Genomic DNA, 13,071 nt, shown 5'->3' with positions numbered 1-13,071 from the left:
AAATCTGGAAAATAGCATTGTGAAAACTAGGTTTAGACCCCCCAGCTCACATCCTATACCAAAATAAGGCCAAAATGGTTGCATGACTTAGACATAAAGAGCAATACCATAGATAAATGAATATACAAAAAATTATCTCTCTGATATATAAAAGAGATAAATTTATGACCAAACAAGAATTAGGGCACATTATAAACTGAAAATAAATTTTTCTGACTACCTTAATTTAAAAAAGGTTTTGCACTAATAAAATCAATGCTGCCAAAATAAGAAGAAAAGCAGATAGGAAAAAATCTACAACCAGAAGTTCTAATAAAGTTCTCATTTCTAAAATATGTAGATAATTGCATCAAATTTATAAGGTCACACATGATATCTCAAATGATAAATGGTCAAAGGACAGGAATAGACAGTTTTCTAATGAAGAAATTAAGGTTGTGTATAATCACATTAACAAAATGCTCCAAATAATTATTGATTAAAAAAATGCAATTTAAAACAGCAATGAGGTATCATCTCACAACTTAATAGTCCACATGAGAAAATGGAAAGATGATCAATGTTGGAGAGGTAGTGGAAGGACTGGGAAATTGATGTAGTTTTAGCTGAGAACAGATTCAAACTTTCTGGATTGCCCAAAGAGCAATAAAAGTTTTTATGTCCTTTGACCCAACAATTCCAATTTTAGGACTATATCTAGAAGAAACTGTAAAAAATGGGAAAATTCTACATGTTTCAAAATATTTGTTGCAGCTCTTTTTATCGTGGCAAAGAATTGGAAATCTATAGGATGCCCATCAATTGGGGAATGGCTAAACAAGTTATGGTACATGAATACTATGGAATAGTATTTTTCTGAAAGAAAACATTAATGGTCATGCTCTAGAGAAACTTGGGATGATTTATAGGATCTGATGCTGAATGAAAGATGTAGAACCAACAGAACAATGTACACATCAAAAACATTATGAGATGAATAACACTGATGAAAGCAACTACTCTTGACAGTCCAGAGAGGTAGAAAAACTGGATTAGAATGTAATGGTCTATATTATCCCCAACCAGAGGAAGAAAAACAAAACAAAACAAACAACACAGAAAAAAAAAATTAACCCTAGTGAATCTGATGAGCACTTTATAAAATTATCTCTTATGTATCTCTTTCTCTTAGTCATAATTCCTCATGCCAAAAATTACTAATTTGTAAATATGTTTTAAAAATATTTATGCAAGATGCTATCCTGACTGTTCCCTACTCAGGGGAGGGAATCAGAAGGAAGAGTGGGGTGAAATTTTGTAACTTGGAAATATGCATGTTCAAATGAATGAAAATTAGAAGAAAAAAGTAATGTATTATATTAAAATAATAACAGCATGCTTATTGGGAAAAGAAAATGTCCTTGCAATTAGTTACTAATCCTGATATCTAGATTCTTCATGAAACACAAATAATTATAGGTAAGAATAGATAATTCTTTAGAAGCATAGATTATTTACCATTTGTTATCATAGTGCAACATATAAAAATACTGGATCAGAGTTAAAAATATTGGGTTCATTCCCTAACTCTGTTATTTAGCCAGCTAGTTGTGCAATTATGGATAAGTGAATTATTCTCTTTGATGGTCCTTAGTTTGAGGGTCTAAAGAAAATGGTTTCTGGTTTGCTTTTGAGTTCTGGTAGAAACCAATATTATATTCCTTGGACTATAAATGTTAGAATCTCAACAAGAGTACATGAATTTACCTTAAGATTATGCTTGCATTTCCTTGCTCTGATTCCACAATCAAACAGGAGGAGGCATTAGAGAATTTCACAGAGTAAACTCCAATAAAAGTAAATGTACCAAGACAACACTACAGTTTTCAAAAAAGGAATATTATTTGTTTAATTGCTTAAGGTATTACAATATAAGAACAAAAGCAAACAAACAAATTCAAAACCAAAAATGTATTAACATGTTTTTTCAGGTCACTGGCTCCTTACTAAAAGCAGTCAAATATATCACTAATAATGAGATTCAAAGAATGTCTAGGATTATTTTTATTTCAATGCAAACTTATCTTTTCTAAATGAATTAGAAATTCTTATAAGCATTTTCCCCATTACCTTTCCTTCAATGTCTCCTAATGCCAATATATAATAAAATATATCATGCATTTTATTATACAATTACATTTTAATTTATATGAAATATTAGTCTTAACATATTATATACTATTTATTTTAATACTAGATGGAGTTTTTTAGCTTATAAATTCATTCCCTTTTCTAAACCGAACTTACAAAAAGTTTGATGTTCCCTTCTACTATATAAAAAATTTAAATTATTAATTTTGACAATATCATTAAATCATATGAAATGCAATTAAATCTTATCTTTTTAAAAGTCCTCTAAGTTTAACTACCAAGGAGCACTGATGACCACTTCCTTGAACTTGTTCCATAATAAGGGTCAGATTTTGATAGTTCCCTTTTCAGTATTGCAGGAAGGTTAGAAATAAATTCTCTAATTTTCAGAGAGCAGCCTATTTGTTCTTTAGCTTTTACCTTTTCTAGGTAGCACAGTTTGTCCCATTAACCTAAAGATGTTTGTATGAATTGATCCCCCAAGTCTTGTTAATCAGTTCCTACTCATTAGGAATACTGTTAGTTTCTTCTTGTTGACCTAGTTACATAAACATAATAGTGGTGTTGTTCAAAGAAATGTATTTAATTGTGATCATGCTTTATTCATGATTTTAGAAAAACCTCTTAAAAATTAAATTAAAAAACATTTTATATTAAAGCAACTCTAAGGCAGGCTGGTTGTTTGTTGTTTGCCTGCCTCAAGTCTCTTCCCACTTCTTCAAGTACAATCTGATCATGTTATTTGGCTACTAAATTAAGGGTTGTATTGCCCTAATATGTATGGGGAAAATATAAAATTCCATGTTTGGAATTAAATCCCTACATAATCTGGGATCTTCCAGTACTTCCAGCCAACTTCCACTTTACTCTCCACCACTCTACTTTTTTTTTGCTATACAGGTTTTCTGCTGTTTTTTGAAGAATAACTACTTTTCCCTTTTCTCCATAAACTAAAATTCTCCCTCCTCCCTTCTTTTTCTTGAATTTTCTAACATCTTTCATGACCCGGTTCAAATACTGTATTTTCCAGAAAAAATTCCCTCATTCCTAATGCATGTCTTCCTTCTGAGATTACCTTCCATTCATGCTTCATTATCTTCTTTGTTCAAATTTTATTACATATTTCTTTCCAATAAAATTGGAGTAACATAAGGGAAAAAATTATAACTTAGTCTTTTTTGTCTTTTTTGTATACTGTATTTAGCATGATTATTTGTTATTTCACCACTTAGATTTTAAACTCTTCGAGGGTGGGACTATTTCCCCTCCCCCCAATATTTTGCACTGTGTCTAAGAAAGAAATAGCAAGCACATAATATATGATTAAGTCAGAATTATCTTGGTAGTATTCTTTCCAAGGAGATACATATTGAAAATGATGATGACACACTCCTTGGCAGAGTTAGCTCAGCATTTGGGAGGCTCCAAAAGGAATTATGGGAGAGAAGAGATATTAGACTGAATACCAAACTGAAGGCTTACAGAGTCATTGTGCTGACCTCATTGTTGTATACCTGTTAAACCTGGACAGGCTACCAGAGAATGTCAGTGACTTAATCACTTCCATTTAAATTGACTTAGGAGAATTCTCAAGCTCAATTGGCAAGAGAAGATACCAGACACTGACTTCCTTTCCCCAACTACACTGCCTAGCTAGCATTCCAACTTTACTGCAGAGAGTGCAACTATGATGGGTTGGACATAGTGTTAGAATGCAAGAAGTATGGCTGCCAAAAACAAAAAACAAAACCCAAACACCAGAACAAAACACTATTTTAGGGAGAACCCACATAGGGTAAATGCTCACAAGGGAATGAGCAGAAGCAATACTGAGACCCTGAAGGTCTCATTTAAGAATTTTAGAATTGATTATACAGGTTGGCAGTTGCTGGCGCTGAGCCACCCAGCATGGCATGCCCTTATCAGTGAGAGTGCTGTACTCTATGAGGAAAGTAGAACTGAAGCATTTCAAAGGAAACATGACATGGATAAATTTAGAATACCCATTTAAGGTGTTCAGATGGACTATTTGTGCTCAACCTGTGGTAGAGCATTCTGAGCTAGTATTGGTCTAGTCCGCCACAGTCAAAGACATGGTAATTTGTCTTGCACATAGTCATAACTTGTTGGTCTTCTTCAAAAACAAAGGACAAGAACCACCACAACCAATCACAATACACTGACTGATAAAATGACCTCTGAATCCAAGGTATTTGATGTGAGAACTGAGAGAGAGAACATAGGAAGAGAGAGGAGACAAAGGAGATGAAAAGAGAGGAGAGGAGGGGAGGGGGAGGGGAGAAGGGAGGGCAGAGTAATGGAGAAAAGAGTTATTGTTCTTTGGCATACTCATTCATAGAGGGCAGAACATGGATGATGAGTATGGAGAGTACACTGAGAAGATCCAATCAGACAGAGGGAGATAAATTTAATGCGGCTAAGTTCAAATAAACCCAGAAGGAGACTGCAGTTAGAAGGAAAGTCAGATCTCCAAAATCTAGGGAAATGTCAATAAGTATAACATCTGAAAATAATCCATTTGGTTCAACAGTAAATATATCATTTATACCAGGATCCAAAGTTATGATTCATCAATTTGCTTTTCTGCTAAGGATCTCTTAATTCTGAAGGCTCAGGAAGCAAAAAGAGAAGTAATCAGGCTTGGATATACATGCATGCATACATACATAGATAATACAGAGATAGATAGATAAATGAAAACATATAAGTATTTATCTATATGAAAGGTAATCAAACATGGATATACATACATGTAAATACATATAGATAAATACATAGATACATGCAAGCTTCCATGTATCTATGTAGGTTTATGTATGTGTATTTTCCCTGCCTAATTTCCTCTTATGTATATGGATGCAAGCATATGTATATACATATATATATATATATATGTTTTAAGCATATTTATGTATAGATATATGCATATAGATAGCTGTAGATGTATATATAGATAAAGATATGTACTAGTCTCTGATCTTTTGTAAAATTATTATTTACTATTTAAATGTTAGTAAACTTAATCTATCAGACATTTCCAGAATAATGTTTCCTGTCTCACATCTATTTTACTTGCTTCCAGCCTTTCATTTCAGGTATTCTTTAGGGATTTCCAGGCTAAAATATATATTAATATTTAGTACATATTTTGCAAATCAGGTATATCCTGTCAGGAATTCAAGAAAAAAAATAGTGTTTTCTTTCTCCCCTGACATTAAAATTTAAGCTATAAGTAAGCACATTTGTTCCCATGGAAAGGAAGGAAGAACAGAATTGCCTGAAAGGGCAAAATTGGATGTTGGATTGGTAGCTCTCCTGGAAGCACATGCTGGAACATTCTAGAGCTTCTAAGTTGCTGAAGATCTGGTTGCTGCAGGGAAAGTATGAAGTTTAAGGGAAGATGAAATGTACCTCAGGGTAATGCACTTCAGAGAATCCAGATGATATACCCCAAATTTCAGTATTTTAAAGTAAAGTTCCAGTTACACTGTTTTAGTCAGAACTCCGGTGAAACTTAAAAGGTTCCTAAAATTTATGCATGTTTGTAGGCAATATGGAAGGAACCAATATAAAGGGGGATAAAAATCCGATATAGGAGAGAACAATCATGTTATCTTAGAAACTTCAGGAACAATCTAATTAAAACCATACAGAAACTATACCCATATTATATGGATCTTCATGAGTTCAAATCTGGTCTCAGAAATTTAGCAGCATTGTGATCATTGACTACTCAAATAACTTTGCCTCAGTTCTTCATTTTTAAAATGAGCTGGAGGATGAAATGGCAATTCACTCCATTTTCTTTTGCTTTTTTTTAATGAGATTTTGGTCTAATCAAGTAAACTTGTGGATTGAGTTCATGTGCAAATCTATTTTCTACAATACCTCTCCAATTTATATAAGGCTGACTGTGCCTTAAATGGGCACATCTTATTTTTGCATCTTTTGATTTAATTTCCTCAGCATATTCTTTCCTCCTCTTCTCAGGAGTAACATATAATACTAATAGTGCTTCCTATATTCTTTTGCTTGATAGAATACCCAACAAATAGGAAAAAGAAATATCATGAATAACACATACCTTTGAAATCAACTACCCAAAGTTCCTCATTGTATATGTGAGGAAAGTGAATCCTAGAGAAGTAAAACACTTTAGCCTTTTAATTAATCAAATTGAAATCAGCACACCATTAATTCAGGTTAAGTCATACTATGGATTCTTATATTTTGTAATAAAAAGGTAAAACTTCTTTTAACTAAGGAACAATCATTTATATGTAACTCTTCCTATATTACTAAGGAATATACTTCCTTCTTGTCATGGCTACCAGCAAAATGAAGGATTCGCCTTTTCCTGTTCAGCCCCATAAGGGAGACAAGTAGGAATATACATAAAAAATTATAAAAAAAAGGAAATTTAGGCACAATTGAGGGAAAAATACTAAAACAAAACAACTTTTTATATTTTGATCTATCCAAATTAAGGATGACTTTTATTAAAAGTATTCTTACTACTTGAAGATCTTTATAGATATAGAATTGTTATTATTTAGGTCCATATACTTTGGGTATAGTTTCTTTATGGCTTAAGTTAGATTGGTCTTGAAGTTTCTAAGATAACATGATTTTTCTATTTTATATCTGATTTTTCCCCCTTTATATTGGTTCCTTCCATATTGCCTACAAACACGCATAACTCTCCACCATTCTTAAAAAAATAACAAAGAAAAAACACAGACAACCTTTATCATATTTCATGGTCGCAACTATCATCCTATACTCCACCACCCCCCTGTTGTAGTTAAATTCCTTGAAAAAATTGACAGCATATCTATTTCCTCACCTCTAATCTATCTCTTGACCTCGTCACTCTAATGAAATTGCTCTTTTCAAAAGCAGTTGTTCAGCCATCTCTAACTTTAAAAACTATTATTGACTCAATATTAGGGCTTCCTTGACAAAGAAAATGGAGTGAATTGCCATTTTATCCTCCAGCTCATTTTACAATGGAAGAACTGAGTCAAAGTTATTTGAGTAGCCAATGATCACACTGCTGCTAATTTTATATGACCAGATTTGAACTCATAAAGACAAGTCTTTCTGATTCTGTGTTCAGTGCTGCATCTACTGTGCCACTTATGGTCATGGGTACCTGTGGTATCAATGTCTTAATTGACTCCTTCTCCTCATTTTGTCACCTCTATTCATACCACTCCAACTCCTCCTCCAACTCCTGCTCCTATCTTCTTCTTCTTCTTCTTCTTCTTCTTCTTCTTCTTCTTCATCTTCTACTACTTCTACTACTACTACTACTACTACTACTACTACTACTATTACAATGACTATTATTACTTTTGTTACTTCTGTGAAATCCTGAAGATAAATGGAGTACTACAAACTTTATCATATCCCTCTTAACTGAAAAGATTTATAGAGCAGAGGTGAGTAATGTTGTGAAAAGCTAACTGCCACTGCAAACTTGTTGCATATCCTTACTGTGTTAGGGAAATTTAAGTATTTGTCAAATGCATTTTCAGTGAAAAGCATTATACTCTGTGCTGGAACTTTAGGGACATAAAGGAACTCATCATGCTCTCAAGTTTTCCTCAGTGATCTGAAGATTTTGAACAATGCATTTTCTGATCGATTATTAAAATAATTTATGTCACCAATTCTTGATTGTGAAGTCTTTTATCATGTTTTCCTGAACTGACTAGTAGGAAATGTTTTGGTGACAATGTAGTTTTTGTTTATGCTTTTCTTGATATTAGTCTCCTTTTCAGAATGACAGGCAAAAGAGTATGAGTTCATGGGAAGAAGCATCTTTCTATTACTTTGTAAATTTCTTTACATATGAATAGCCAAGAGGCAGCAGGGTAGAAAAAACAACAGTAAAAGTAGACATGATCCATGCCAGTTCTATTGACACACAACAGATAGTCTACCTGTGTATGAGAGTTTCTAGCATGGGGTAAAATGTAACTGCAATCATGCACACAACATCAGGAAGGCAGGAATGAGCCTGCTATGCCATCATTTCATTCTCAGTCTCACTAGTTATTTTGCTTAAACTCTTTTTTCTTTAAAAAATGCACAGCCATGAACATCTGCAAAATACAATTACTGAGCTTCATCTTTTAATACCAAAACTGAATGTATAATTTTAGAGACAGATTACTTGTCACTGTTGTGTACAGTATCTATAAAACTGTACACCTTAATGATTTTTCTCAACTTTAATTTCACATAATAAGGCCCCCTGGCAGTTGTGGCCATTTCAAACAGTATTTGCAAAATCCTCCAGGAAAATAATGTCATGGACTGAATATTTATTGTGTTTCTCTGAAGTAACTTTCTATAGGTTAAACCATTTGAATTATAACAATTGCAGTAAATGTCTTAACCAATGGTTTGCACATGCTAGAATCTCTAATGGTTTAAGGCCATAAAATTACTTTAAATGCAATTGAGCATGTGATTTAGGTTTTATATAGCATATTATATCTATCTATCTATATATATATATACTTACACATAATCATATTTTAATATATATGAAGACAAATATATACATATATAGATACACAATTTATTTTCATGTTATGTATCATAATATACTAAAATAATTTTACTTTGGGCCAGAAATTGTGATTACAAAGGTATTGGAAGAATTAAGAATGAGAAATATATCTCTTTCAATTCATAGGGAATTAATTGCCAATGTCATGGGAAAGTTAAATGACAAACCCAGTATTAGGCACTAATATGAAATCATACATTTAAATGATTTGATCCCAGGTCTTCCTTTATACAAGTTATTTTTCTACTCACTATGTTGAATTGCTCTGAAGATTGAGAATTCAAATTGGTAAATGAACAGATCATAGTATTACCTGCAAAGAACATGTGCTATTTTTCCTTAAATATGCAGTGATTTAGAAGTGTTTTATTTTGTCTCACTATTAAAACCAGCTAAGATATTATTGACTTTAGAACCATCCCTAATAACACTGGGGGAAGAGGAACTTAAAATAAAGTCATCCTGATGCCACTTCCACCACTGACTTTTTGACTATGCTGTTTTCTGATAAACAGTTTATAAAAGGGAAAAAAAAAAACAAAGAGATGTAATAAAAACATTACATATTGATGAATATTATGGGATTTTGGAAGTTATTTGTTCAGGTTCGTTATGTTAATATGTTTACTCTTAATGCTTACTGTTAAGTGACATAAACCTTCAGATTTTAAATTAACTAAATTGACTAAAGGTTAAAGCTTTACTGACCGTTGTCCACCCACCTGGCTGAAATTTTGATGGGAAATAGTTACCATTATTCACCAGTACTTTTAAAAATCCTTTTTAAAAGTACTGGTGAATAATGGTAACTATTTCCCATCAAAATTATTGTTCCAATTATATATAAGTAATTTTCAAAATTCATTTTTGTAAGATATTGAATTTCAAATTTTCACTCTCTTCCTCCTTTCCCTGCACCATCCCTAAGACAGCACACAATATGATAGTTTATACATATAGAATTACATTAAACATTTTCATATTAGCCATGTAATAAAAAAAGAATAAGATCAAAGGGGGAAAAACTAAAAGAAAAAAATCAAATACCAAATTTGAAAAAAAACTGAAATAGTGTGCTTTGATCTGCATTTAGACCTCATAGTTCTTTCTCTGTATGTGGCTGGCATTTTTCATCATAAGTCTTTTAGAATTGTCTTTGATCACTGTATTGCTGAGAACAGGTAAATTTATCAAAGTTGAACAGAACACAATGTTACTGTTACTATGTACAATATTGTACTGCTTTTGTTCATTTCACTCATCATCAATTCATATAAATTTTTCCAGCTTTTTCTGAAATCTGCCTGCTTCTCATTTCTTATAGAACAATAGTATTCCTTTACATTCATATAACACAACTTATTCAACCATTATCCTCAATTTCGAAATATATACCACCACAAAAAAGATCAGTTTTATTATTTTTGTACTTGTGGGTTCACTTAGGGATAACAACCCAGTCGAGGTGCTGCAGGATCAAAGAATATGTGTAGTTTTATTGCCCTTTGGTCATTGTTCCAAATTTCTCTGCAGAAGTATTGCATCACAGTTCCTCATATAATGCATTGGTTTTCCAATTTCCCCTACGTCTTCTACAACTTTTATATAGATAGACAGATATATATGACTATAATGCTAAATATTTTCATCTAAAAACTCCTTGATCATATCCTTTAAGTATTTATCACTGGGTAATGACTTGTATTCTTATAAATTTGACTCATTTCTCTATATATTTGAGAAATGACAATTTCATCAGAAACATTCACTGAAAAAAATTATTTCCTAGCTTTCTATTTTCCTTCTAATTTTGGTTGACTTGATTTTGTTTGTACAGTAAGCATTTGCCTTGTTATAATCAGAATTATCTATTTAGTATTTTATAATGCTGTCTCTCTCTCTTTTTGGTCATAAATGCTTTATTTCTCAATAGATCTGCAGGTAAAGCATTTCTTGCTCTCTTAATTTACTTATGTGTAGGGTATGTTCAAGGAAAATTAAAATGTTTCGTGTGAAGACTGCCAAGCCCTTTTTAGGACCACTTTCCAACTTTCAATTCCACATGAGCCATATAACTCTCGCCTGTGGCTCCAAGAAGCTGTAGCATGCACAGCAGCCACACCATTGTTAAGAGTTTTGACAGGTGAGCTAAACTCGTTTGAGGATAATTGAGGCAGTTTCAAATTCCTTGGTTATTTGTGGGGGATGTCTACCACAAGCATATGAACTATTTCACTGGTGGAATGGGAAGATGAGAACTCTTCCTTTCAACAGTCATGAAGACAACTGAAGGAGGTACTGTGGATTTCTTAGAGCTTAGTTAGACATTGAAGAACCCAAGGTCTTCCACTGCATGTAGAACCATCATCAGTTGTCTTGACTTTGTCTTGGCATTTTGGACCATGATGACTTTGAAACAGAGAGTGAGGCAGATGACTTCTTGTAGATCTACCTAAATTAAATCTGATTTTCAATGGCTAAAAAGACATAAATCATTCTTTTCCATTCTGCAAAGTCCTGTGGCAACAGGCATTTGATGAAGCAGCAGGTGTGGATAAACTCGGAACTGTAGTAACAGCTGCACACAAGTGGCCCAGGCAGCAGTGAGTTTCTGTAGTCCCTTGGGTAACTGAGCAGTCCTTTACAGGATTGTACTACTCACCTCCTATGGTGAGGAAGGGAATAGAAAAGGTACCATAACAATTATCTGCTTACCCAACCCTGGTGGTACCATGCCTGTGGTAGGTTGGAATTGCATAGTGAGGTCAAAGTCTACTTTATTCAAAGTAGATTCCATTCACCATTGATGCATGAAATGTGTATGCATTCATAGACAAAACAATAGGCCTGAAAATTGAACAACTCTTATTGTGAGAGAACTCAAAAGGTATCAGGTATCATATACAAATAGCAACTCTGTCAAATAAGGCTAGCAGATGAAAGCCAGTTTAATTAAGCTGGAGCTGGATACACATTTTTCTGAGTGACCACAAAGAAGAGGAGTACCATGTTGCCATGGTACTCCACAGGGTTTACCAACAAGATAGTTCATTTATCAGCTTCTATACTTCATCATTTGCATCAAACTATTCTTTATGTTTTCTGCCATGTTATCAAATGCCTTAATCAAGAAAACATAATATTAAGGTCAGTTACTTCAATGATGGTAAATTCTTCAACTTGATCAGGCTACAATCCAAGACTGATATAGAGTGAGTGTTTGTGCATGAAATGCAATAGAGCATGGAACAATTCTCTAATGCATGTGCTATTTTTTGTTGTTTTTAAAACTGTACTTCTATGTACAGAACCATTATGAATAAATTTACTTCATTGTATGGTTTGTAGATTTCTGAGGTGAGAATGCTTACAATAAGAATTCAGCAAGGGACTGCTAGGTTGCACAGTGGATAAAGCACTGGCCCTGGAGTCAGGAGTACCTGAGTTCAAATCCAGTGTAAAACACTTAATAATTAGCTAGCTGTGTGGCCTTGGGTAAGCCACTTAACCCCATTGCCTAGCAAAAAAAAAAAACCCTAAAAAAAAAGAATTCAGCAATCAACTTTCAGCTAGCAAATATATTAACTTACTGAAGCATTAGATTATAAACTCTTTAACCACCAAAGCCATCTACAAAAGTACAGATGGAATACAGAAAAATGCAAAATTGGAATGATTGACTAAATCATAGATAATTAACATAGGCATATATATTTTTCTCAATTTTCCTCAATAATGTTGAAAATTGTAAAATTCTTTTTTTTTGATTTTTGAGCTCCAAATTATTTTTTTTCTGTTCTTCCCAATATCTCTTTTTTTGTAAGGAACACAAATTAATACAGATTATACATGAAAAATTATGACATATATTATTCTATTTTAGTCATATCTAAAAAGAATAAACAGACCAAAAAATAAAATAAAAAATAAAATTAGAAGTATGCTGCTTCTTTATCCATATTTCATCAGTTTTTTTCTCTGTGGAAGAATAATATTTCTCAACTAAAATCCTTCAAAATTATCTTGGATGATGGCTTTGATCAGAATAGCCAAGTCACTCACAGTTGATCATTGTATAATATTGCTACTACCTAAAATATTCTACCACTTCTATTCACTTCAATTCACATTAATCACATTCATATGTGTTTCCAAGTTTGTTTCTGAAACCATCCTGCTTATCATCTCTTATACCAAAATAGTGTCCCATCATAATTATATACTAGAAATTTTTCAGTCATTCCCCCTTTGATGAATCCTCTCAATTTCCAATTGTTTACCACCACATAAAGAGCTGCTATAAATATTTTTGTATGTATAATAATTTTTCTATTTTG

The sequence above is a fragment of the Macrotis lagotis genome, chromosome 6 (assembly GCF_037893015.1).
Source record: "Macrotis lagotis isolate mMagLag1 chromosome 6, bilby.v1.9.chrom.fasta, whole genome shotgun sequence".
NCBI classification, from domain to species: domain Eukaryota; kingdom Metazoa; phylum Chordata; class Mammalia; order Peramelemorphia; family Peramelidae; genus Macrotis; species Macrotis lagotis.
Note: the sequence above shows the minus strand (reverse complement) of the source record.